The following is a 24,730-nucleotide window of genomic DNA, read 5'->3' as shown; positions in this document are numbered from 1 at the left end:
TTCATGCTGTTCTATCGTACAGACCTACCGAGCCCATAGAACAGACAGCAATTAATTTGCTATCAGAATTCGCTTTCCTCTTATTTCCCGCTTGGTTTGGTCTTTCTTAGCGAACGTTTTGTACGGCATAAGTGTCTTATGCAACACAAACCGAAAATTTGATGCTGTAACGATTTCGATTCTGATTCATTGTTTGAAATTTGAAAGATACATACTGTAGTGATTGTGGCCTACTTTAGGGTACTATACAAACATTTGTCAAGAGGAATAACACGTGAGGTTCCAGGCCAACTAGCCGATAATTCCGAAAGGAAGCAGGAGTGCTAAACCACTTTTCTCGGAGTTCATGTTCGAACTTATCCGTTGGTTTCTAAGTCTGGGTCCGGCCATCTTGGGTGATTTTTTGTGGTTTTTCTGATTCCCTCCAAGCCAGTTCTGAATATCTCTTCCTTCAGCATGGTTTCCAATTCGTGGTTTATTAATAATCAATAACAGTTTTAAAATGAGTTTAACTGGCAACATGCGAATAAAATTAGTTGCGTTTCCTATGAGCGAATCTGCTTACTTGTGTCATTACTGAAGTTTACTCACTTTACCATACCTCCGCATGTAAGCAGAGGTACAGGTATATCGCTCTGAATTAACGCTTTATGATTATTACATTCGGCATTATTAGCGCTACCTGTAGATTCTCTGCGTAACTTTGATTCAGATTGGACGTTTTTGACTACGTTCCGTAAACTATAAATTTTGGAACTGCGTCCATCCTATCAGATGGGTACAGTAATGAACGTTGTGGTTTTATAAAAGGTGGGAAATTTTCGATACCTTGAACGACCATAAGCGTCTCAGGTGGGGCTTCTCTGTATGGAGTAGGTAAAATCGGTGAGTTCTCGGCCGTGTTGACGCATAAGATGTGCGTTATATTTTGACTTGCACAGTGATTTCCTGCTTCATTTTGAACCACTGGTGGACATAAAGACTTCAATTTTCGTTAAGCCTTAGCGGATCTGATGTTTTTTTATCTTATGTGAAGACGATCTTGGAACTTTTAATCTGTAGAGAGTAAAAGTCTCATAGGCCGATGTTACGTTAAACGTTGCACATGTTTGATGCGTGGTAGAGCAATCTACCCAGCTCTGGATTAGAGAGAAGCTGACTGCTGCCCGCCTGCTTGCCTGACAAGTGAACTGGCTGGCTTCGCTGTCATATCCATTGTTTGGCTGACTCTTATGGCTGACTAGCTACACGATCATCCGAACACCTGGTCGCTGTTTGACTCTTAACTGTTTTGCCTGCCAAGCTAAATGACTCCCTGAACAGCTGATTGGTTGCATTAATTGGTTTTGATTGCCTGACTGGTTAAAACCATTATTTAAATACTTGATTGACTGAACTAATTCTTGGTTGATTAGACTCATTGGTCAACGATTGCCGGAACACATGAGGGTTATTCGGTTGATTGACTCATGGAACTGACGGATGATAGAGAAGACTGTATACTTAGCGAATGTGATAATGAAAATTCAGGGCCTTAGAAGGCAATTTATTGACTGACTGAGCAACTGTCAAATTACAAGGAAGATCCTTCAGTATGTAGTGTTCAATTAATTGTTTATCTTTAGATTAAAACTGTTAAAATACTGGCTGCTTTAGGAAGTTTTTGACACATTTATTGGTATAACTTGTGTTTGGCTGTTAACGTATCTGAGCAACTTATTCCGCGCTGCGGAGGATAAAATATGGGCAAATTTGAGGCAGATGTGTGTCGCAAGAGTCAATACGTTTGTGTAATAAATATGGCGATGGTTAATTCCAGGATCCAATAGTTTAACTGTGTAGTTTAATTCATTTGTAATTTAACTATTTACAACTCGCAGACAGTCCAGAGACATTAGTTAAAATTATACGTTTAAGGAACAGAGTCCTTATAGAGAAACTGATAGTGCGCTCAGGTAGTCAAGAATTTTCTCACTTTTTGTGGAACCCAAAGGTTCATTACCGTGTTAAAAATATCCCGCCATTCGTACCTGCTCTGACTCAGGTGAATCCAATCCGCATCCACTCCCCTTGTTTCTCTGCGATATATTTTAATGTTATCCCCTTTTCTCCTATGCCTCGGTCTTCGAAGTGGTCTTTTTACCTTTGGAGATCCCAGTCAAAGTTTTGTACGCATTCTTCATTGACGATGCACGCTGCATGTCACCCCATCTCCTCCTCGATTTCATCATCATGGAGTTCCTTCGAACTATTTTTCGGCCGTGTTCTACCACTTAACCTGTGGAATTGGTTTAGCGTCGTTTCGAAAGATAGGAAACAAAGTAACGTGATCTTCAGGAACGCAGGCAGGGTTTCAAACGCAGTTCAGACAGGCAACTTCAGCAACCTCTCAGTTGCCTTGATAAGGCAAGGAGAGTCGTTATCAAGTCAGATGCTTAGCAATCTCGTACAGTCAGTGCCAAAACTGCTCTCAGCACTGGATTGATACTTTGTAACGAGTACTGATTACTTAATAACTACCGGTTCATAGTGGCGAATCCAGTTTTGTTTTCATTAATTTAAATTGTTACCACAAGACAATTCGTTGATAAACAATTTAAAGTCTAGTAGGAGATTCGTAATATTTAAAAAGTCGTATGTATCTTCAGTAGCCGCTTTTTCGAGGAGGGTTAATAAAGAAATTGCACTGAAATAATTAATTTTTACGTGGAATGATATGATGCGACAAAACTTAACAGAATCTTACTTAATGTCTCTAAGTAAATATCATACTGAACGTCTAAATGAGTCTGTAATAAACTTAACAAATGAATAAGAAAACATCTAGTCGCGTTAAGAACTTTCCTGACGCTGGAAAGTGAGGCATTTCAATTTCTAAACACGAAGAGATACGACGTCGAAGATTTCTGTCTTCTGCGTTGTTGCGCTGTGTAGTACGGTCGATGTTAACCAACGTTTCAGAGGTCATACTGCCTCCGTCATCAGGGCGACACAGCGGTGAGTATGAAGATTTCTGTCTTCTGGGTTGTTGCGCTGTGTTGTCTGGTCGATGTTTACCAACGTTTCAGAGGTCATACTGCCTCTGTCATCATCTTCATACTCACCGCTGTGAAAACCTCAAATCATACACAGATATGACGTCACCCGTTTTTAGCATTTATAGTTGTGGCTTTGCTTGGTGTCATGAGCATGACAAAAATACAAAGCAGATTGCTTTTAGCACTGAACCCCAACTTCCAAGTCCCCACTTACTTAAATGAGGTTCGTTGTGTCCCCAAAATTCTCTGATTCTCAGTAGGCCTATTTGTAATATCACTGGGGTCTGCTGATTTCGCAAAACTTGTTAGAGTTACTTTATTTAAAATGTCAGCAGCTTTTTGAGATACCTACGCAGAAGGAATTAGGTAGGCAGTGGATTAGATTGGGTGTAGGGAACAGGATGGTAAGTTGGGGTCGTATTCATCTGACACAGTACAGATAACGTTCTGTGAAGGTGCTGATGATGAATCTTCCGCTTAACATAAAATCAGCGAACATTTCGTTGTGGTAATTATAAATTCTTTCATTAAGATTGTGCATTGTGGAGTCTGTTAATTGTAACGAACATTGGACTCAGCCGTGTCTTGGGCATTGTTTGTAGTACTTCTTGTAGAGAGGATGTGCTAGCCGTGGTTTTGAATAAAGTTTCCGTTATGATAACAGTTATTTCGACGCCATATTTTTTCATTCGTGAATTAGTATACTTGTTTCAGTAAAGTTTTGTGTTTGTTCTAAACTCCTTCGTAATTATAAAAGCACGTATCATTCATTTCTTCTTGTAATGAGTAGGTTAAACACCACAGAAATCTAGGACAGTGTGTTTTGAACTGTAAATGCATGTTTGTCTGTGAGCAGGCTGTTACGCGAGTCCTTCGCCTGTGTGTGTGTGCGTACGCCAGTAGCAATGGACGACGGGAGAAAGCCTTCGCATTACAATCGTCAATTTTTTGAATTCCTGAAGGTATATTATATTGCGGCTTTCTGTGGTAAAGATATTTCCAGTTCTCTCTGGTGTATCGAGTAATAAAACGCCAGGCATTCCACATTTAATTAACATTTTTTAGTTTATAGCATTATTTATGAAATAAATCAATCCGGTCGCTGTGATGTTGAAACTTCTCCTGTGGGTAGATAAACTGGAATGCACGTTCATGTTCATGTTTGCTGACAGTGCTGAATCAAAAGGACCAATAGTACATAGGGTAACAGCAAGTTAATAGGCTAATAGTTGTTTCGGAGTAGGAGAGCTTCGTAGCGCGATTTTTTAGAACTATTAGCTAAATCTCGTGGTGAGGGGGGAAGAAGTAGTTTTGAATATTACGCGTGTAATTGAAACATAATAGTTAAATTACCCTAGATTCAACCACTAATTTCCCGATCTTCATAGTTAATACTTTCATAAGCAAGCTTATCTTGCAGGAAGTTTGCAAGGTCTGTATGTTGGTGACTTTAGGCACATGTTAAAACGGATAACGTATAGGTGTGATGATGTTCACTGGCTCAGGCTAAGGACCAGTGGCAGGCTGCTGTGAATACGGTGATGAACATTTGGGTCCCATAATTGTCGGGGAATTTATTGTAACCTGTAGCCGAGCGACTAGGTTGCACAAAAAGAACTCTGCACCAAGGAGTTCATTACTTGTAAGTAGGATTTGATGTTCTCACGAGGGCGAGAACGATTATGCCTGTCTTCTTGGTTGTTGCGCTGTATATTCTGTTAGACGTTTGACGTTTCAGAGATCCTTGCTGCCTCCATCATCAGGGCGATCTTCGTAAGGGGATGTTCTGTGCTGTCACATCGTTGCTACTGTGTTCCGCGTTTTCAGTATTCTGTGTAAATGTGCTAATTGTGGACACATGTTTATTAATGATAGAAGAATGAACATTTTCGGTAAATTTATCTAAACCGCTGCCACATTGATTTTAATATTCTTTTAAAAGCATGCAATCCTTTATTTTGTGAAGTAAATACCAAGCAGAGTTCTTGTCAAGTATTCGTGACGTTCCTGTATTTTCGTATCTCACCTGAATCACTGACTACCTGATCAGGTTGTGATACTTCACGTCTTTATAGGCCTACAACAGCCGAAGATGTTTCGGCGCTTCTAACTGAAATCTGTAAAGATTTAGTTTTCTTTGTTTGCTCGTGTAGTATGTAAAGTGACAAATTTCGATAAGATTTACTCAACATAATGTTGGTTACGAGAGTAAAATAAAAAACTATTTTATTTTGCAGTCTAATGCTTCTTATCTTCCCCGCCCCCAGCTCGACCAAAGACGTATTCATTTTCAGCCTGGTGGGAACACTTGTCAGCATCATGAAGCTGTTTGTTTTTTGGTTTTTTTAGTGCAGTTTTCAGAAATTTGTCGTCACTGAAATAGAGTTTTTACTCTCAACGCAATGCAAGACCTCACACAAACAAACAACGAACCTGAGGAACGGGATGCAACCTTCTGTGACAACGCAGAAACCCTTCGGGCTCTGCGCTGCTGTGTAGTCGCAGTTTCGATTTTTTCCTCATCACATGAACGACGCACTCGTATAAGAATCGTGACGGAGATTGATCATTATATCAGAGTTTACTAGTCATTATGAAAGTAATAATCGTCCAATGCCGGGTTCAAGGACGAATATGCCAACCGTTCACGTCATTCAAGGAGAGGTTGAGCACAAAACTCTCGCGCTTGAATCGATCTCGACTGTCGGTAAAAAAAAAGTTTAAGACTCACTTTGTCTATCACATTTTCAGACTGGATCTTCTTCATGTAGGACGCCGCAACAAAAGTAAGCCATTGTTTCACGTTATTGTAGGAGCTGTGAGCATTGCTTAACTTGATTAACCAAGAGGCAACTGCTGCAGAGCGCCAATCTGGTTGATCCTTGGAAGAGGAGGAGGTTAGCTAATAATATTTTATCTTTCTTGAGAGAATTTGCCCCCTTCCGCCATCGTTGTGAGGTCACACGTCCGTCAGATGACCTTTCTAGTATGCACGCCATAAATATTACGTGCTATATACAACTGGGATGGACTTCTCGGTTGGATTCATTATATACAGGCCCTGTAAAACACGTTTGTAACAATCATTCATGATGGCGCTTCGTATGGTTAGGACAGAACAGGCATTAGGCATCAGATCAAATTATGTGCATTGTCTTCCTGTAGCCAGAACCTGCAGAACGTGGGTGTAGTCGTCGCTTAAGTAACAGTAAGTCTTTGCCATTACAAGAGGTGTTCATATCACGTTCATCTGTGTCTTATATTCAAATCACTTCATCGTCTTATAATGAAAAATGTTCTTTAGTCTCAGCATACCCAGGCGAGCAGGTATAAATTTTCCTGAGTTGGCTCAGGCGTCAGATTCGAGGTCTTCGTTTAGTGAACAAGCAATTATGATCTTGAGGGACAATACCTAGCAGTCCTATATAGTTTTAGACTTGGGGTTAGGAAGGACGCTTAAGGTAAAACTGTATATTATTGAGATGGCTATCATCTTGGATGTTGCACCGTGTAGTCTGGACTTTTCAGAGGTACCTGCTGCCTCGGTCATCAGGGCAGAAATTTTGGTTATGGCAAGGCTTTGATGATCGAGGCAGCGAGCACATCTGAAACGTCGATAGTCTTTTACCAGACCACAATGTACAACATTCCAGAAGACAGTCATCTTCAGATTGCTAAAGTTCAAAGTTAATGCTGTTCGCCTACATATCTGTTTCTTTCTCCCAGATCCGCTGAAGACACTTGTGCCGGAGAAATTTTGTGGAGTGAGAGATGAATAGCGAAATAGCGACTGCCGTTGGCCTGTCTTGCTGCTAAGAATTTCCTTATACATCAGAATGCACTCGCATACAAATTGAGTGGTGCTCGAGTGTTCTCACACGTTATGAATTTTTACACGATCTGACACTGCAGTTTCATTTGTCGCCGTTCATTGTCTCACAATGCGCAAGTCATCACATAGATTCATGAAACCACAAAGTTGCATTGCGGAGGATGAAATTGAATATCTATTTGTTGTATGCCATAAAATCTGCTTGCTGGCATTAGACTAAACCCTGATGAATTTTTAGAGTATGTATATTTAAAATATAATACAGATGCAATAAAAATGTAATTTTTTTAATCTTGCTCACCGTGTCCATCCAAGTGTTTTGTATCATAAAGAAGAATTCAGGACTTTGAGGGTCAAAGCGTTTGGCTGCTAAAGTTTTTATATCAAGTGGTGTACATAAATAATCATCAAGAAGTTTTCCTGAACGGCCATCATGAGTTGTTATTTGTGTATTCTTGGAGAAATTTCCTAAAATATTAAGTCGAAGATTTCTCATCCTAAAGGGGAGGAAAAAGAATATATTGGGGGTGTTTGTGAACAGTGTGCTGATGACAGAATTTGAATTAAGACGCAGGAAGTTACGGGAGACAGGATTAAATTGCGTAGTGTGGCAACGCAGGACCGAACATTTGAAATCGTTGCTGGTTCTTTTCTGAAGTGGGATTTGAGGTCCGAAACTGGCTTTCTTCTGGGTCGCAGTTTCGTAGGTTCTTCCTGCCTTCATCATCACCCTGATGATGGAAGCAGCAAGGATCTCCGAAACGTTGGTAAACTTCTATCAGTCTACTCGATGCTACAACCCAGGAGACAGTCATCTTATTTCTGAAGTAGATGGAAGCCGTAAATATTGTCGCTTCTTGACTCGTAAGAAATTTGTAATTTAGCGTAGCGGCATTTTTATTTCTGTCCGTAACTGCAAGACGGAAACATACGTGTTTGTAGTGATAATTCGTATTGCCACTTTTATGCCAAAGGTACCACTGATTTAACCCTTTCAGGAATGAAGTCTGTCTAATTAATACTGTATTCAAGAATTCAGTGGAAACACAAAGCATCTCTATTGCGAATTCAATTGGTTGATACTGTTTAGAAAAGAAATTGCTGTTCATTGGAATATTTTACAAAAAACATAAATGCACTGTAAGGGTGTTATGCAGATACTGACTGTTAATCATCTAGTAAGTTTAGTTATGGCCGTGTTTTAAAGGGTTATTTGGAATTTTGCGGGTAGCTTGTGGTCCGTGAACCCGATGTTACGCTGCCCTCATATATGTAAAATTTCCAGTGTTATGACTTCAAGGCCTTCGCACAGTAAAAACATCTTATGCGTTGTATTCGTACAGCGCGAGAATTAATTTTCAAGGGATTATCTGTATTTAAAATCTTATTTGCGAAATAATTTTCTCTTTAAGTTGCAAAATCTGCTTGGCGTGCGTCTACATCTTCACAATACACGCATGCAACGCTGTTTATTTTATATAAGAATGAAATTTAATAATGACATTCCTCAAAACTTGACTCAATCTGATATGGATAAAAAGTTGAATTCCCATTTTAACTTCTCAGTCACCTTTTTAATTCCATTTATGCTGCAATAATTTAAAGTGGAATGCATTCCTTACTGTTTCCTGTACCTCGTTGACCTCGATCTTAATTTTATTACGGACACAAACCCATACGTAGTACTTAAATTTTCACGTTAACTGAACCTGATCACGTCGTTAAAATTATTTAAGCGAAGAATTCCTGTATGAATTGGCCTGCGGTGTCGATAACATGCTACACGCACGCACATCGATTGCGGTTGAGAACTTATCAGCAGGACACAAAAATACGCATATTTGTGTTTCTTGTTTTGTGAGGAAAGTGGCATTTGTTTTGAAACACGGATAACATTACTTCATGCCAAAACAAGTCTATAAACGCGGGTGAGGAAGACATTGTCTGATTCGCAGGAATTATTTGCATTTCCACTTACCCACGGCTTTTGTGCGCATTAACAGTCCATATATTGTGCAGTATTATGGTGGGATAGATGCACTAAAGTGTGCAATTTATGACCTACGCGAATGCTGTCTCATTTTTCCGTGTGGGGTAGGGACTGTCTGACCTCACAGCAAACGCCTCGCTTCAACAGTCGAGTTTCCGGATTCGAAATGTTCGCAGATAATATTCTCTTGTTCTGAATAGTCTGTCCGGTTCCTCCCACGTAATCCCAGGTTGCTGCAGGATTGAAAAATTTCATAAAAGAAATACACAAGCTGCGATTCAATGAGATGTATAAACCTGTGATAAAAGAACACCCGTACTTTATTAACATTATTGTTTCGTAATAATGCTATTTCTGCTTTACATGCCTCTCATTTCTCTGACATATTGAAAGTTAATTTTCCACGTCATTAAGGGAAATTTAATGTTACAATTCTTGATATTTCTACAAATAACATCATCGTGATATTTTAAGCATTTGTTGCATTTTCAAATAGAAAGTAATGTTTCACTACAGCCTAATGAAATGTGGACGTCTTTCAACCCTGAGCATAAGAGGACAAATCTCTTTTCCCCCTACGCCTATACGTCCTATGAGTCTTCATACCCAGAATCTAAAACTGATAGCAATGTGTTATGACGTGTAGACTCACTGGTAAGGTGAGGTATTTGTTTTGGGTCAGAGGTAGGGATTCACAGCATCGCTACTTCAACCCTGACGTTGGAGGCAACATGTTCCTCCGAAACAGTACCTACAAAGCCACACGGTGTTACAAGCCAGATCAACACCGACGTTTTCACCGCCGTAAAATCCTCACGCTCATATCCATGTAATTTTGTTCCGAGGAGAGGTTTCTGTCTTTAAATGACTAATTTCATAACTGGTTCTTGGTTCAGTTGCCGACACGTTCCAAAGAACGGAATCGCTACGTATTTGAGTGTAGTATCCGAGCATTTTTGTGAGGGACTGAGGACAACTAGCAGTGGAACGGAGAACTGGACCAACGTTTTTATGAACACGAAGAGAGTTTGCTAACCCTACTTCCGCGAAGTTTATCAATTAACTAATCACTTAATTGGTTCATTATATTCACAAGATAACGAATTTTCTATCATTGCATTCTATGTTCGACGATGCTGGAGTTATGAATGTTTTTAGGCCGCAATACGTTCGAGTCACTCCCTGGTTTCTGTTCTACTGTGAAATGGCTTACGTTGTTATTTCACTCTATCCGCTCTCGATTTAATGTGACAGAGATTGATGTTGGTGTGATAATGAATTAAGAAAATGAGAACAGTAAAGCAGAATTAGCACTCTCTTCCAGGGACAGGAGTGTCTTTGAATTCTAGCTTTTCAAACTAGAATTCTGTAGTTTGAATAGCCGGACATTTCGAATACGTTACAAACGACGAGCTTGACGTTGAGAGGTCATGGTGGATGAAGCACGTCAGAGAATACTTGCTTTTATTTGAGAAGAGGTTGTATTGGTAATAATGTAGCATAGATTTACGACAACATATCTCTAGCTTTTGTTCTATGTAAACTATGCTTTGTTTTATACGCTCGTAATATTTACTTAGTGGTACATGTTCCGAGTACAATTGATTGGTACTGTATGTGTGGTTTTCATGTGACAGTTCCCACGGGCAGAGATGCTTTTTTGAAGTTGGGGATCATGGAGTCTAATAATTGTGTTTCGCAACGAAAAGAACGTGTTTATTGATATTTTCGTTTATTTTTTCCGATAGGTGGCCCGTGTGACACACTGACTGAAATACTTTTCTTTCTTACTTACTTACTTACTTTTATAATTTAGAAGCGAGAGACAGACCGATATTTCACCCTTTGTTTCTTATGTCTTTTATAGTGGAGGTATGAGAGAGACAAGACACATTTTAGTTTGAAACTTGATGAGAACAGTTCAGCTGGAAGACGTAGGTGTATATGAGAGGATAATATTAAAGTGAATCTCAAGGTATAAGTTATGATAGCGTGGAGTGCATTCATCTCATTCAGGGTGTAGTTCAGTATCGGGCTTTTAAATTACTTAATTATCTAAGTGACTTTTAGCGTCCACTTTCTGTGATGGCTTTTGTAATAATTACCGAAATGTCTTGGAACATCATGGTAACCTGCTGACCTATCTTTGTTCCCTTTGATATATTTGCTGTTAATAGAACCTACTTGAAGCCAGTGTTAACGTCTGAGGTGGAAGCGACATTTCGGATTCTTCTTGGAAAGATTTTCTATACCGCATAGTGTATATACGTGTAGGCTTACCTCATGTCCATCTTTTTAAAAATATTCCTAGTTATTTCCTTTACTCATTCGGTTTGAAATGAGTAACATGTTCTGAGAGTGAGTTGTATATTATTTTAAGCGTGTTAACCATTTCACTCCGCAGCCATTTATTATTTCCTGCGTTGGATAAATATTTAGCTATATTAAACTTATTATTTCTTCGAATAAAAAAACTATTTCGGTCTGTATTGATTACATCCCTTTAGAAACAACTTATCCTGATTTATTTATCGATGTCTAAATATTTAATGGTTCATCAAAGTGTTAAAAGTCATTGAAGGACTTCTTTATGTCTTCCTGCGATATCTGAATGATGGTTTGATCATCGTTAGTAAACTGGCTTTATTTGATACTTCCTCCCTCAGTGACTGAAGAAAATTGCTGACCTCTGCCATGAACGGACAACGTTCTTGACTTTCGTGTCTCTTAAACTCATTCTAGTTAATGAAACAACAAACAATTCATCTTAAATTTTTTGGACAATTTTCCAGAGGGTGGCTGTCTTCTGGGTTGTAGCGCCGTGTAGTCTGGTAGAAGTTTACCAACGTTTCAGACATCCTTGCTGCCTCCATCATCAGGGCTACCAGACTACACGGCGCTACAACCCAAAAGACGGCGATCTTTGGACTCATCGCCGTGTAAACCTCAAAAACTACTTAATTTTCCTGTGTTTGTAAAGGATACTTCCGCACACCCAAATCACTTTGTGCTGAGAAGAACAATGCTCCGTCCAGTTGAGTCATGCCTCGTTGCGTGGCGGCAGAAAGAATTGCTTGCTGTTGGCCAGTTAGTCCGAATTGAAGTCACCCAGCCATGTAGAGGCTATTTACCCTAACATCGCAAATTAGGGGACAATTTTCTGCTTCAGTTTGTTGTTGTTGTTGGTGGTGTTGTTGTCGTCGTCTCCTGAGCACATAAAACTAAGGAAGTAATGTGCAAAACATCCCGTGTTATGAAACTTGCAGTCACGTTATTTATTAGATTTTACTTGGATTCGATGACGAGAAATGTAAGATTCGAAACGGCCGAATATCTAATTCTGCAAGTTAAGAATGGAGTTTTCCACTTCGGTGTGAGTTTACAGTGTGGTCTTCTGGGTTGTTTAGTCCTTGTAGTTTTCTGGTTGCATACAAACGTTTTATAGGGATATGCTGTCTCCATCTTCATGATTCAAGTCACCTCTGAAGATGTAGACAGCATGTTCCTTTCCTGGGAGGGGGACTTAAATTCTGCTAAAATGTTGTATCATGTATCATCTACGCCTGCGCATTTAGTGAGGAATGACTAATTGCCATTAATCACTTTCGAGGTTAGTCAGTATCGTGACTGTGATTCCTTGTAAACTGTGTGACAAAGAAAGATTCAGAAAGGCTTCTCCTTTTGAATGTGCCTGATCACAACAGTTGACCGTTGTGCGGCGACGCTTGGCATAAAGACCGAGGTCGCTTTTTGAACTCAGTAGGCTTACACTCTAAATGAAAACGTCTGATAAGAAATAAGGGTAATGTAAAATAAACTATAAAATAAAACGGGACATCGAAAAATTACGTGTCGGACCACGCTGATCAAATCAAGGCAAAGACCGGAATAATAAGATTAAGTAGTCCACGACCGCTTCCAGTTCATCTGTCACGATCCCCTCGTTCGACTCTGTTAATCTCTAGGGTATGTAAATAATAAAGTGGCATTAAATGAGTGAATAACAAATCAAATTAACTTTCGTTTGCGGGTATATGAACCAGTCATATTGAGATATTAGAACATGGTTTCCATCGTACTGAAATGGTTGAGCGATAATTTTTTGATGGTGTTTTCCACCTTCCAGTGATTGGAAAATATGTTGACACACCCTTTGGTCTGTAAAATTAACTGTGTACGTCTGTGTTAATGCACATATAGGACTAGTGTCAGTCTTAGGAAGCTGATAGATGATCAATAATGTTCCTGGTTTTATGTAAGCAAAGGATTTATTGTCGTGTCCACAGAAGACAGTCACTTTTCCTGTCGTGAACTAGTTCAGTCCGTGTCAAGATATTTCGTCCATGCCCGATGTCCACTGTTGAATTTCACAAGTTTGAAGTGTGAGGAGTTGTTTGTTCCACGCCTAACCCCAAGTTAGAGGACCATTTGTTGTCGACTGTCAGCTGTGTATTCAACATATTCATAACTACTCTCCATATAAGGAGCCTGCCTCCTACATCCGCACAAGACATTCATGATCTACTACGACATTGTGATGTGAGACGACGGTGACACATTTTGGTGAATAAGAAAAGTTATAACCTGTAGGCTTGGTACTGCTTAGAGCCATATGGTGCGCTTACCACGATCAGAACCTCCGAAGTACAGGAGATATCGCGTTACAAACCAGACAGAACAAAAATTGATGATGTGAAAAGCCTCTGATTTAATGATAATGTATTGTCTGTATGGGTCTTTGATGACCCTTACTAAGCTTTAATTAGGGAGGTGTAGGGCTGTAATTGGACCGCCCTTAAATCACTTATCTGCTGAGTAACTTAACTTATCTGTCCACCAGGTGAGTTGTGCGCGTGGTGTTTGAAGGCACTGGGAATTAGATGTGTGTGTGAACACCACAGGATTCGTAATAAGTAAGTATTGTATGGTAATACAGGTATAAAAAACTGCAGGAGGGAGGGGAGGGGTAACAAAGTATGTGGACACATGTGTGTATGTGTTTGCAGTATGAATAATCTATTATAACTTTTGTTGTTTCTCAAGGTCAGTAAGGTTGGGTACAGTTGTATATGAATATCAGTAAATATGTGTGTGGTTTGAAGACATGAGCTAGGGAGGGTGTCGACATTTCATGTTTGCAAAGTGTTACATAGGCGTGTTCCGTATAAAGCAGGATTTTCATGTTTCTGTGATCTGTGTATGTAATATTTCAGATCACGTTGCTCTTTTGTAAAAAGTAGCCCGAAAAGAAATTCTCTGGAACTGTGCATACAGGATTATGTGTGTAAGATGTGATGTTAATGTTTGCGTAATTAGGTATGTGAATGCTTTTATAAGCTGGCGCATTCGTTGTCAATAACTTTGCTTGAACAAGGCGTCCTCGAGTATTACATAAGTTTGAGTTGAACAGGAAATGTGTCATCTTACAAGGTACAACTCAGGTTAAAAGAATTCAAAGTTTGTAACTGTCTGGGCTATTTAATTTCCTTTACAAAGGTGACTCAGTGCACTGCTATCTGTATTCAATAAAGGCCACGTGTAAGCAATTTTCACAGGAATACACCTTCAATTATACAGCCATACGCTTTATTTATCACAGCCTTTCAAATTTATTGTTCATAATCATTTGTCCATCGACAAGTTGTTATGTCGTGTTTTAACCCTTTCCGCCCTCAGATGGTATATGCTCACTTTCATTTCGATAAAGTTTTAAGATGTAATCGTCTCCACATTTGTGAATCTTTAACAAGAGGTACGATATTGTTGTTCATCACGTTTCACATTCCTAGCTCTAAAGTTTCGCTATACGTTGCTATCAAACCAAAAGGTAAATATAAATTCTGTGGTGCTTTTTTAACGTTCCACAAAAATGATTCCAACAAACGTTTATTACACTATATGCATTTCCAAGATCTATTGTCACACAGTCGGGCTGATCACTCGTCCAAGGAATCCTACCAAATGTCTAAATAGATTAGAAGAGGCGGCCAAGACCCACACTGGGTTGTACAGACACAGATGATGATAGTTGCCACACAGTTTCTCAGGATTCGAAATTAGTTGTCGATGTTGTCTGTCCCGTCTCAACTTTTCGCACGCCTGCCATGTTTATAGTACTTCCTGATGGTATGAAACTGTATGGAATAACCTGCAATTCTATAATGCCTTTTTCTACCTTTATTGGAAACCCCACAGATGTCTGGAAAATTATTAATAGTTGAAGGTCGCACACACGCACGTGCAAAATACCCCCAACAGTCAGGAAACAGTGACCCAGGGTAGACCTGCTTGCCTCTGTCTACCAACTAGTTTTAAGTTCTGTAGTCATGCGTTTGCTCTGTCGCTCGACCTGCTGACTTGAGATTTGAAGAGTTTGCCTCGTATTGGGATGTTGTACTCTGTTCTAACACCGTGAGGACTTGGTAGATACCGACGTTTCGGAGGATCGTACAGCCTCCATCTTCAGTGAAGATGACACCTTCACCGCTGTGAGATCCTCAGATTTTACGCCGTTTTCCCTTATAGTTCCATATTTCCCTTCCGATTTTCTTCTCTTTGTGACATAATTTTTGAGTGACGATAATTCAGTTACACGGCAGCGAGTATGAAGATGTGTATTCATCGCCCTGACGATGGAGGCAGCGAGCACTTCTGAAACGTTAGTACACTTCTACCAGACTATACGTCTCAACATCCCAGAAGACAGTCTTCTTCATGATTCTTGAATTTTTACTTCGGTGAAATCTTGATATACATGTTAAGCTCATAAAAAGTCCGTTTAATGTGTTTTTATTCTTTTATTTAAATTATAGATAATAAATTTCCTGGAATTCAGCATGAAGATAATTTTTCAAAGCAATATTTCTGAAATGCCTCTAAGTTATTTCATGATGGGGACCGCATCAGAATCAGCTTAGTTAAGAATATTTCTGTTGGAAGTATTAAAGAATTCTGTTAACTGTAACTGATGAGTAGTGGATACGTGTTGTAGGGGATAACAGGAGTCGAAGTTTGTCCTCCGTTCTGGAGCAGGTCCATACATTTTCCGAACACCGTTCGCCCTTTACGACCACACGCACAACTTCGTGCGTAAGGAACTAGCTACATGTCCAGTCAGTCACCCACTTGTCCATCTACGCATCTCCATCCAACAAGCCACACAAAGAAATACGATGTACGTTTGCTGTGAGATGTGAGGTTGTAGTAAAAGTCGTGTCTTTGAAACATCCTCAGTACGGAAATAACCACGACGTCGTATCTTTCCAGGATGCCTGCAGTGCGTCTGTCATTAGCTTCTTAACCTGTTTTCCTCTTTGTCCTCAGTCGAGTGCTGCCGTTAAACGCTTATGGTGCAAACTCAGAAACAAATTGACTGGCGCTTGGAATAAAATCAAGTGGCACTGTTACATAGCAAAACGAGTGGATGCTGCCTTCATCAGGATACTTCTAATGTGTTTTGCTACATGGTGTCACAGTTCACACGGCATTGTATTGACTCTGAGACCAGTAGAGAGTGGTTCTTCCCTGAAGATAAAATGGCCATGGCTTTGTGCTAAAATACGCACCAGACGCAACTGTACCTGTATATGAACCGAGGGTCTGAACAGAGATAAACGCAGTTTGGCAACGGAGTTGCGAAGTAAGGGACCTATAAAGACATTGCATGAACAGAAACATTTCCATGACAACTAAGTATTTATCCTAATTAGGGCCAGAGGACTGGTAGGTGTAATACACCGCTTCTAATTCGAAATGTACTAGTATCTATGATTTTTCCCCCCTTCTGGACATTTGAGTAACAGAAATTCACTTATACCTGAAAAAGGTCGGTTTGGGGTGGAATAAGAGGTAAAGTAAAGGAATTTTTTATGTGGTCACGAGATATATTTTTATATTTTTTGTACATAACCACATTTTGAAGAGTGGTGGGGATAATGCCTGGGTGGGGGCATATATCATCCGGACCAAATTATTACCACTTTGAGGAGAATAATAATTACATTACAAATATAGGCCTATATAACATTGCACAGTTGACCTGACAGGTTGAGGTTATGAACTTTGTGTAGTTCCTTCCTGTGTAGGGTCTAATGGTTTGAATAATATGACATCTCATTGTACACTAATGCGTTTAAAATATAGTATGAAAATTATGTTTCAGGATATTGCATTGAAAAGAAACCACCATCTGGAATTTTTACCCTCCTTTTACAGGCTGTATGTACGTGTATCTTAGCGTACGGTTAATTTGGCAACGAAACAGTCATTTCCTTCTTCCGAATCTTAAATTATATCTGAATTGCGATTACAAAGAAACTGTTCTACAATCTGAATTGAAGGAGTCCTTTATGTACGCACGTATATGCCGGCACCATCCTGTTCTGTCCTGTTTAAGTGCATTATTTTCACAAAAATTGTTTGCTAAACCTTGCAGAAAGAATCAGAGACAGAAAGAAGACAAAGGAATATCTATGAGACACGAAGTACCGCTTATATTTGTAAGACGAAGAAGGAAGTACGAAAATTAAATAAGCAGGAGATTTTTAAAGGGGATTTTGTAGTCTACTAGTGGTTCGAAACCAGGCGCATCCTTTCCACTTGTCTTCACCTTTCTCCCCCTCTTCGGCTGTATATGTGAGGATTACAGGCTTCCGACATGATGCAGACCCAAGTTAACCCTCAAAGACCAGTGTTAATTGTATGTTCCAACTGCTTTAATAGTCGTAATTGCATTTTGTGTTAATCGGTTTTCTATAATTCTCAGATTAAGCTGCGATTATTTCTCTAAACAGCGTTGAGAAATTGTTCTTAATCGTGGAGAAGTTTTGTGATTTCTGGGTGGGTGAAGGGGAAGTCCCGAACTTGCATCCGCCCGGTCTGTTGCCTATTTTCGGAACAGCCTGTACCAGCGGGAGTTTCTTCTAATCACGGCCTTGTCGTGGGCAATGCCTCCCACAGTCCGGAACGGGACGCAACATTCCGTGTGAGGGTGCAGACCCTCCATTTCGGTTCTCATGCCTGCAACAATCAGTTTCCAATTTTTGTTCTTCGAAAACTGAAAACTATTCTTGCACATCACAGTGCAATTAACAGACTCATTCGTCTATGCATCTGTTCTTGTGCTTATGTATATATTAGCGTGCATGTTACGTAATTTTGTACGTCGTACGTCTGTGTATATGTAGATTTGTCAGTATTACAGTCAGAATACCTGAATGGAAGATACCACAGGGACAGTTTTGTCAACACGGTAGACAACCATCGGGTTTTTTAAAATACGGAAATTTTCTTGGTTAGCTGAACGCATTGTTAGCTTCTGAAGGACTCTGCCTCATGGAGTCAATTTAGTTAGCATGCCAACAATAATCGTACGTTTTTTGTTTAAGTGTAGCATTTTCCAAGGAGTTTCGTCTCATTATGTTCAGAATCTCAAACATAAGATGCATTGTAGAGGGAGTCTGCAGATAAATAAACAGAGCAGTGTTTGCTCCTTTTTGCAGAATGTTTCAGTTATGGAATGTTATGCCTCAAGTCAGAATGGATGTTTGTACATGTATGAATGTGCTAGCTAATGATAATGCTAACAAGATTAATGGTAAGTCATTTAATAAAATCATACATTCCTTTCTCTGTGTATCGCTTAAGTACACGTTCCCTTTGAATCTCTGCAGTTTTTAACTAACAGTTATCTGTGAAGTTCAGTGGCAAGTATTCTGCGAGAGAAATGTATTACATAAGATATTGCAATTTATTTTGTTTAGATGTACACGTAATTATTTATTGTTGTTTTGTTTCTGTTATAAAGCAACAGGTTGAAAAGAATACAGACTTACGTTCGTTTATTTACGTATCACAGCTTATAGTCCTTTGAAAATGAATTCTTTGTATCTTGCTGTAAAATTACTTGAGTAACATAAGTGTGTATCCTCCTGGAGAATTTATGTTCCGAATCACGACCACCCAGTGCTCAATCTAGATTAAAAAAGCTGGGCAAGGATCAACAGCGTACGGCCTGAACAACAGATATTAAAATACCGCGGCCCCTCGGTGGTTTCTAGCACGTTGTTTGTCAAAATTAATGTCGAGAATGTTGTTGAACGCGGAGATATACGATATGCCTATCAAAAGTACAGCATAATAAAAATGTATGAAGTCAAATGTCATATTTATATTAACTGAAATTCAAATAGTTGCAGTTGAAACAATGTCATTAAATTACCTACGGAGTTCGAAACAGCCTCGGCGGTCTCCGTCATTAAATGAAAATGGAGAAAAAATTGTTTCTTGTTGCCGGGGCAAATCAGCTAAATTACCTATTCCTGATTCTATGGCGCAAAGTTCTCATTGGCAAGCTGATAGTTGCTCTGATGTTCGACAGATTTCTTGTCTTTTATGGAACTCGAAACATTTTTTTTAAAGGTAACTGTTCAATAAAATAACAGGAATACTTTGGTGCTCCTCACAGGGTCTAAACTTCGCGCGCCGTGGTTTAGCGTTCACCGGGGGTTTTTAAGAAAGTCCGGCGAGGGTGTGACTGCTCTCGGATCAGAGGTCTCAGCTTTAACTACACCATTCTGCTTCACAACTATTTATTGCTCAGCTTACTTATCTTCTATGCCCCCTCGTATCTTCCTCCCACAGTTTGACCTCAGAGTTCATCAATAGTGATGTCATCATGAAACAAAAAATATAAATATGCTCAGTATACTGCAGAAGAGGACAGAGGCTGGATTGTTTGAAGGAAGGGACAGAGTAGCGTGTTGTTAACAAGGCGGGAAGAGGCAGCTTCAAACCAAACAGTGAAACATTCCTCAGTTAACGGTTAACATTTAACATCTCGTTATTCGTGAATGGGCAAGAGTAGAAAAAGTTCAAAGAAAGTGGACACTTGCTTCACGGAATTGAATGGCGATAATGTTGGATATTATCAGTTGTCTGACGGATATTTTAAATGCGCGACGTTTCGGAACTTCGTTGGGGGATGCCGCGGATCTCCTAGTTTCAAGGAACCGATGCCAGTTCCAAATTTGTTTCTGCTGTTACATCGAACAGGGATAAAAGGGCGCAATGTTTACTAAACCTAAGCTTACTTTATTATAAGCAATTTTTTCGTACATGGGCGACATGTTTTGGCACATTATATTGCACTTAACGCGTTTTATTACGCGATTTGTTAGTGGGTGAAATATATAAAATGTTATTATTAAATGGATGCATTTTGGTAAATCCCCCCCCCCCCCTACATGTATTGTCACTGATGTGTTTCCAGGTAAAATTCAAGCATAATTTTTGCACATTTCAATAGCTGTATTTTGAATTGTAATTGAAAGCAATAAGGCATTATGGACCCTGAGATGCTGAAAGAAATGTGCTCGATGGACTAACAGTTGTGCGTAGTCTCTAAAGACGACGACAGCTTGTATGATTTGAGGTTTTTACAGCGGTGAGTATGAAGATTTCTGTCTTCTTGGTTGTTGCGCTGTGTAGTCTGGTCGATGTTTACCAACGTTTCAGAGGTCATACTGCCTCCGTCATCAGGGCGATTCTTAGTATGAAGATTTCTGTCTTCTGGGTTGTTGCGCTGTGTAGTCTGGTCGATGTTTACCAAAGTTTCAGAGGTCATACTGCCTCCGTCATCAGGGCGATTCTTAGTATGAAGATTTCTGTCTTCTGGGTTGTTGCGCTGTGTAGTCTGGTCGATGGTTACCAACGTTTCAGAGGTCATACTGCCTCCGTCATCAGGGCGATTCTTAGTATGAAGATTTCTGTCTTCTGGGTTGTTGCGCTGTGTAGTCTGGTCGATGTTTACCAACGTTTCAGAGGTCATACTGCAACCCAGAAGACAGAAATCTTCAACTACCAGCTTGTATTTTTATACTTCTTATAGTGTAGATCAGTAAGTGGCCAACGTTGGCTTCAGAACTTTTTGATTTTTTTTTGTTCTATACTTTCAGCTCAGGGTTATACACGTTTGCCAAGCTAACACTAAAAGAACCTAAATGGTGGGATCTATTTTTGGGTGTGACTGTTTATCTCATACGCTGTATAATTTTTTCTTGCTCCCCATGGAAGAAGCCACGCCTGCTTCTCGTTGAAGGCTTACATAATGACAACAGCGTGAATCCAACGAGAAGCGGGCCACAGATGCTGCTGTCTGAAACAAAAGACGGGGAAAGGGTCGATTGTACAATATTGAAACACAACGCGTGGACGTATTAAATGTAATCTCGAGGGTACGTGTTAAACTAGATGCCAACGAGGTTACTGTGTGTTCTTGCATTCCGAGGAAGAATCTAGAGGTCTGGCCTGTTAGACGCGCGTTTTGGTCTATCTGCTGTTAGCGACTTTGCAGCTGCATTTAGAACGTCACAGCAGATGCCAAGAAAACAACAATTGTGGCGAACTGAAGTCAGAGAAACCGAGGCCAACTAACAAACCCCTCCTCGAGAAGCCGGTAGCCACTCAGCTTGTCAAGAACCCCCCCCCCCCCCCCCCGGCCTTTCTTGAAATCTTAAGGTCCATTACAGTGTTCGCACCGGGCCCATGATATTTCCCTAACATCCATTTATCCTTCCTTCTACGCCAAATTCTTCGCTTCAGGCTCACAAACCGAAATTCTATTGGCATTCTTTATCTCCCCTATGCGTGCTACATTCCCCACCCACTTCATCCTTGATTTAATCATGTCCTAGGTGACGAGTGCAAGTTGTCAAGTTCCTCGGTATGAAGTCCTGTTCAGTCTCTTGTCTTCCCATCCCTCAGTTTCAGATTCGTACAAAACAACAGGCAAAGTTATAGGTTTCATTTAATTTCGTATCCATGTGTGTGAAATTTAGATTTATATCCTGATTTACGGTTTTCATTGTTTTCCTCAATCTCTCCACGCGAACACTGTAATGGCATCTTAAATGAACCCTCGACCGCTTCCTTCCATGTCCTTCTCATTTCAGTATTCATTAATCATCCTATCATTTGACTCTAGGTCTGTATAATCCAAGCCGCTGACAGTGTCGTTAAATAAAACGCAGATAAATAAATAATTCTCTGACAAGTTATGATTAATTTGTGTTAAGTATCTCTCGTATTACAGAACTAGGGCCCATTTACGAAACTTTGGAAGCAGTAAACCAATAACTTTACTTATTTATGTAAAACACAGATAGGCGTATAGAGGCTTTGCATAATAGGCTGCATATGTGTGCATCGAAACATACAGCTGATTAACACTATGTGTATGGATAAGTGTCCTTCTTCGGCAGTTGACGGTTGTGCACTTAGGCCTACCAAAAATACTCCTTGGCCTTGCGAATGTCACCAGTGACGTTAGAGTTCTGTGGTTGACTGGGGATTTTGCAGGTAAATGCAGCAACCGAGGCAGCCTAGGGATTCCCCATCCAAGAACGTATGTGGGTTTCTATGTAATGTGCCCGTTATTGTTGTCCGATTTTGACCATATCTTGCATATATCGACAAATTTTAGTATAACTTCCTAGTATGGAATTTAATTAAAATCCGTTCAAGTATTCGGGAAATTCTTCAAACGGACAGACAGAGAAACTGAAAGGCGTATTTTTTTAATTTTTATTTTCTACACCCCAAGACTGGTTAAGTATCAGATATTTCTGTAAGGCTCGTCTATTTTTCGGTCTTTCAAGTGAGAGCCTAAACAGAGGATTCTCCACCAAAACACAGCTACATTTCTTGCTTCTCCACTCAACCGTAATTTAACCGATGAAAGGCCCATAAGAATAGGAGGTCGGCGTACAAGTTCAAAACGTCATTGGAATTTAAGAAAAACAAAAGTGCATGAGATTCAAAAGTTTTTCGACATTGTTCGAGCGTGTCGTGGGCCACATTGAAACTCCACCCTTAGGTCTCAGAATGAGACTCAAGGTCCCTGCAGCAGAACATACACACAGACTTCATATACCGTGACAATATGCATACAGAACAATTACTGCACATGAACGTCATAGTGACAAAAAATACATAACAACTGTTGTGTTGGAGCTTTGTGTTGTTTTTATACATATGATACTTCAGCAGAAACAAAAAAAAATCCCTCCCAAAGCTTCATCAACGACAGCTGTCCTTGTATTTAGATGACGTACCGTGGATTTATTAGAGACACTTATCATGACGTAAATATATGAATAGAATATGGAACGAGTTAGAAATTGGTAAAAAAATAAACGAATGAGAATTTTTTGTAGGATAACCCAAGAGACAATTCAATTCTTGCAACTGTTTGGATGTGTGAGGCAATAGAGATAATCCTGTGTGTGTGTGGCGTCGCTACCATCTTTTGTGTAGTCATATTTCATTATATCCGTTAGGACATACCATTGGTGCTGTAAATAGAACAAGAACCATATGCAGCAGGATGTGATGTAACGTCAGTTGATAACCGCTGTCATAGTAACAGGATTCCATTATGTAGGATTTGAGGTTTTCACGGCTGTGAGCCTTCTGGGTTGTTGCGTCGTGTAGTCTGGTAGAAGTTCACCGACGTTTCAGAGGTACTTACTGCCTCTCACCTCTACTCAACATCCCAGAAGACAGTCATCTGAAAAATCTCAACGAATTTATGAGGATGCGACATCTTTCTAAGGAAAGAACTAAACTTGCTCGTGATGTTTGAAAATAAAGTGGTACATACTTCTTCTTGTGACAATCTTGGGGCAACAGTGTGTTTTATTTTCGGTCGTTCAGTTTAAGAATGTTACACAGTCTTCATCAAGGAATATTCGTTTTGGTAAGCTGCGTAGAAACTCAGAGCTACTAATACACATTGTTCATTTCGTACCTGCTTTGAGATATTTGTCTCCAACAAAGAAAACTCTCTAATATGCATAACTAACATGTTTTGAGGGCAGTCATTCTTCCGGGGCCTTTACCCTCTGCGCCGCCGCAGTGACATGTGGTCTACGTCCAACATTTTCCTACATCTGCTTTGTAGATTACATTGATTCCTTAACTAGATCCATTCAAATATGGCTACGAGGTGATGAGGCTGAATGAATACTACTTGTAACGAGGTCTGAGTACCAGAGGTACATACTGTTTACCTGCGAACTGATCTACATCATTAGAACAGCAATGGCTGCTAGCTACTATGTGTTTAGTTTTCATTGTGAGCAAACGAGACATAACACTTACTAGGGAATGTCGAAAGAGGATCCTATACCTTAAGGAACGAGACGGCTTGGAAGACCTGGTCTTAAAAGGGAGGTTAATATTTAAATGGATTTTAAAAAACTTGGGTGTGTGCGTTTATCAACTGGTTTTAACTAAAGATGGATGTCTTCTGACTTGTTGCCCTGTGCGATCTGGTAAAAGTTTATCAACGTTTCAGAGGTCCTTGCTGATTACCGTGATAATGGAGGCAGCAAGGACCTCAGAACCGCTGGTAAACTTCTACTAGACTGCACAGGGCAACAACGCACTGCGTGGAAACCTCAAATCGTACTTGGATTTAACTGGCTCGGAATGGGGACCAGCGGTGGACTTTTATAAACATGGTGATGAAACTAATAATTTTACAAGAAGCAAAGAATTTCTTTATCAGCTGAGCGACTTTATGTTTCTCAATAAGGATTGTTTTTCTTGGAATTAGAAGAACCTTTCTTCTAACCACATTTCCGGTGGTCTATTGAACCTACTAATAATTAAGGAATCGGGAAGGAAATTAAGTGTGGTTATCAAAAATGTTCTGTCTGTCCTTCATTGTACCGCCATGGTTTGAATGCGTGGTGCTTGTTATGTTTTGTTGTTTTTAGGCAAGTTAATGCCGCCCTTGCCATATGGTAGGAACACAAAGAATAACAACCATCATAATTGGAAGTCAGCCCTCTTTTAATTATCGAAGGC

The 24,730-nt window shown here is 39.8% G+C and overlaps 1 protein-coding gene across 6 annotated transcripts in view; it reads left to right on the top strand.

Moving 5' to 3' along the window:
* MESR6 (misexpression suppressor of ras 6) overlaps nt 1-24,730 on the top strand; it is an 841,969-nt gene that overhangs the window by 363,925 nt on the left and 453,314 nt on the right. The gene's annotated exons all lie outside the window — the stretch shown is intronic.

This window comes from Zootermopsis nevadensis, unplaced genomic scaffold, assembly GCF_977971745.1.
Source record: "Zootermopsis nevadensis isolate Lab colony 2312 unplaced genomic scaffold, Znev_1.0 Znev_ptg000017l, whole genome shotgun sequence".
In the NCBI taxonomy this organism is placed as follows: Eukaryota; Metazoa; Arthropoda; class Insecta; order Blattodea; family Termopsidae; genus Zootermopsis; species Zootermopsis nevadensis.
The sequence above is the reverse complement of the archived record's forward strand: the minus strand, read 5'-3'. Positions and strand labels throughout refer to the sequence as shown.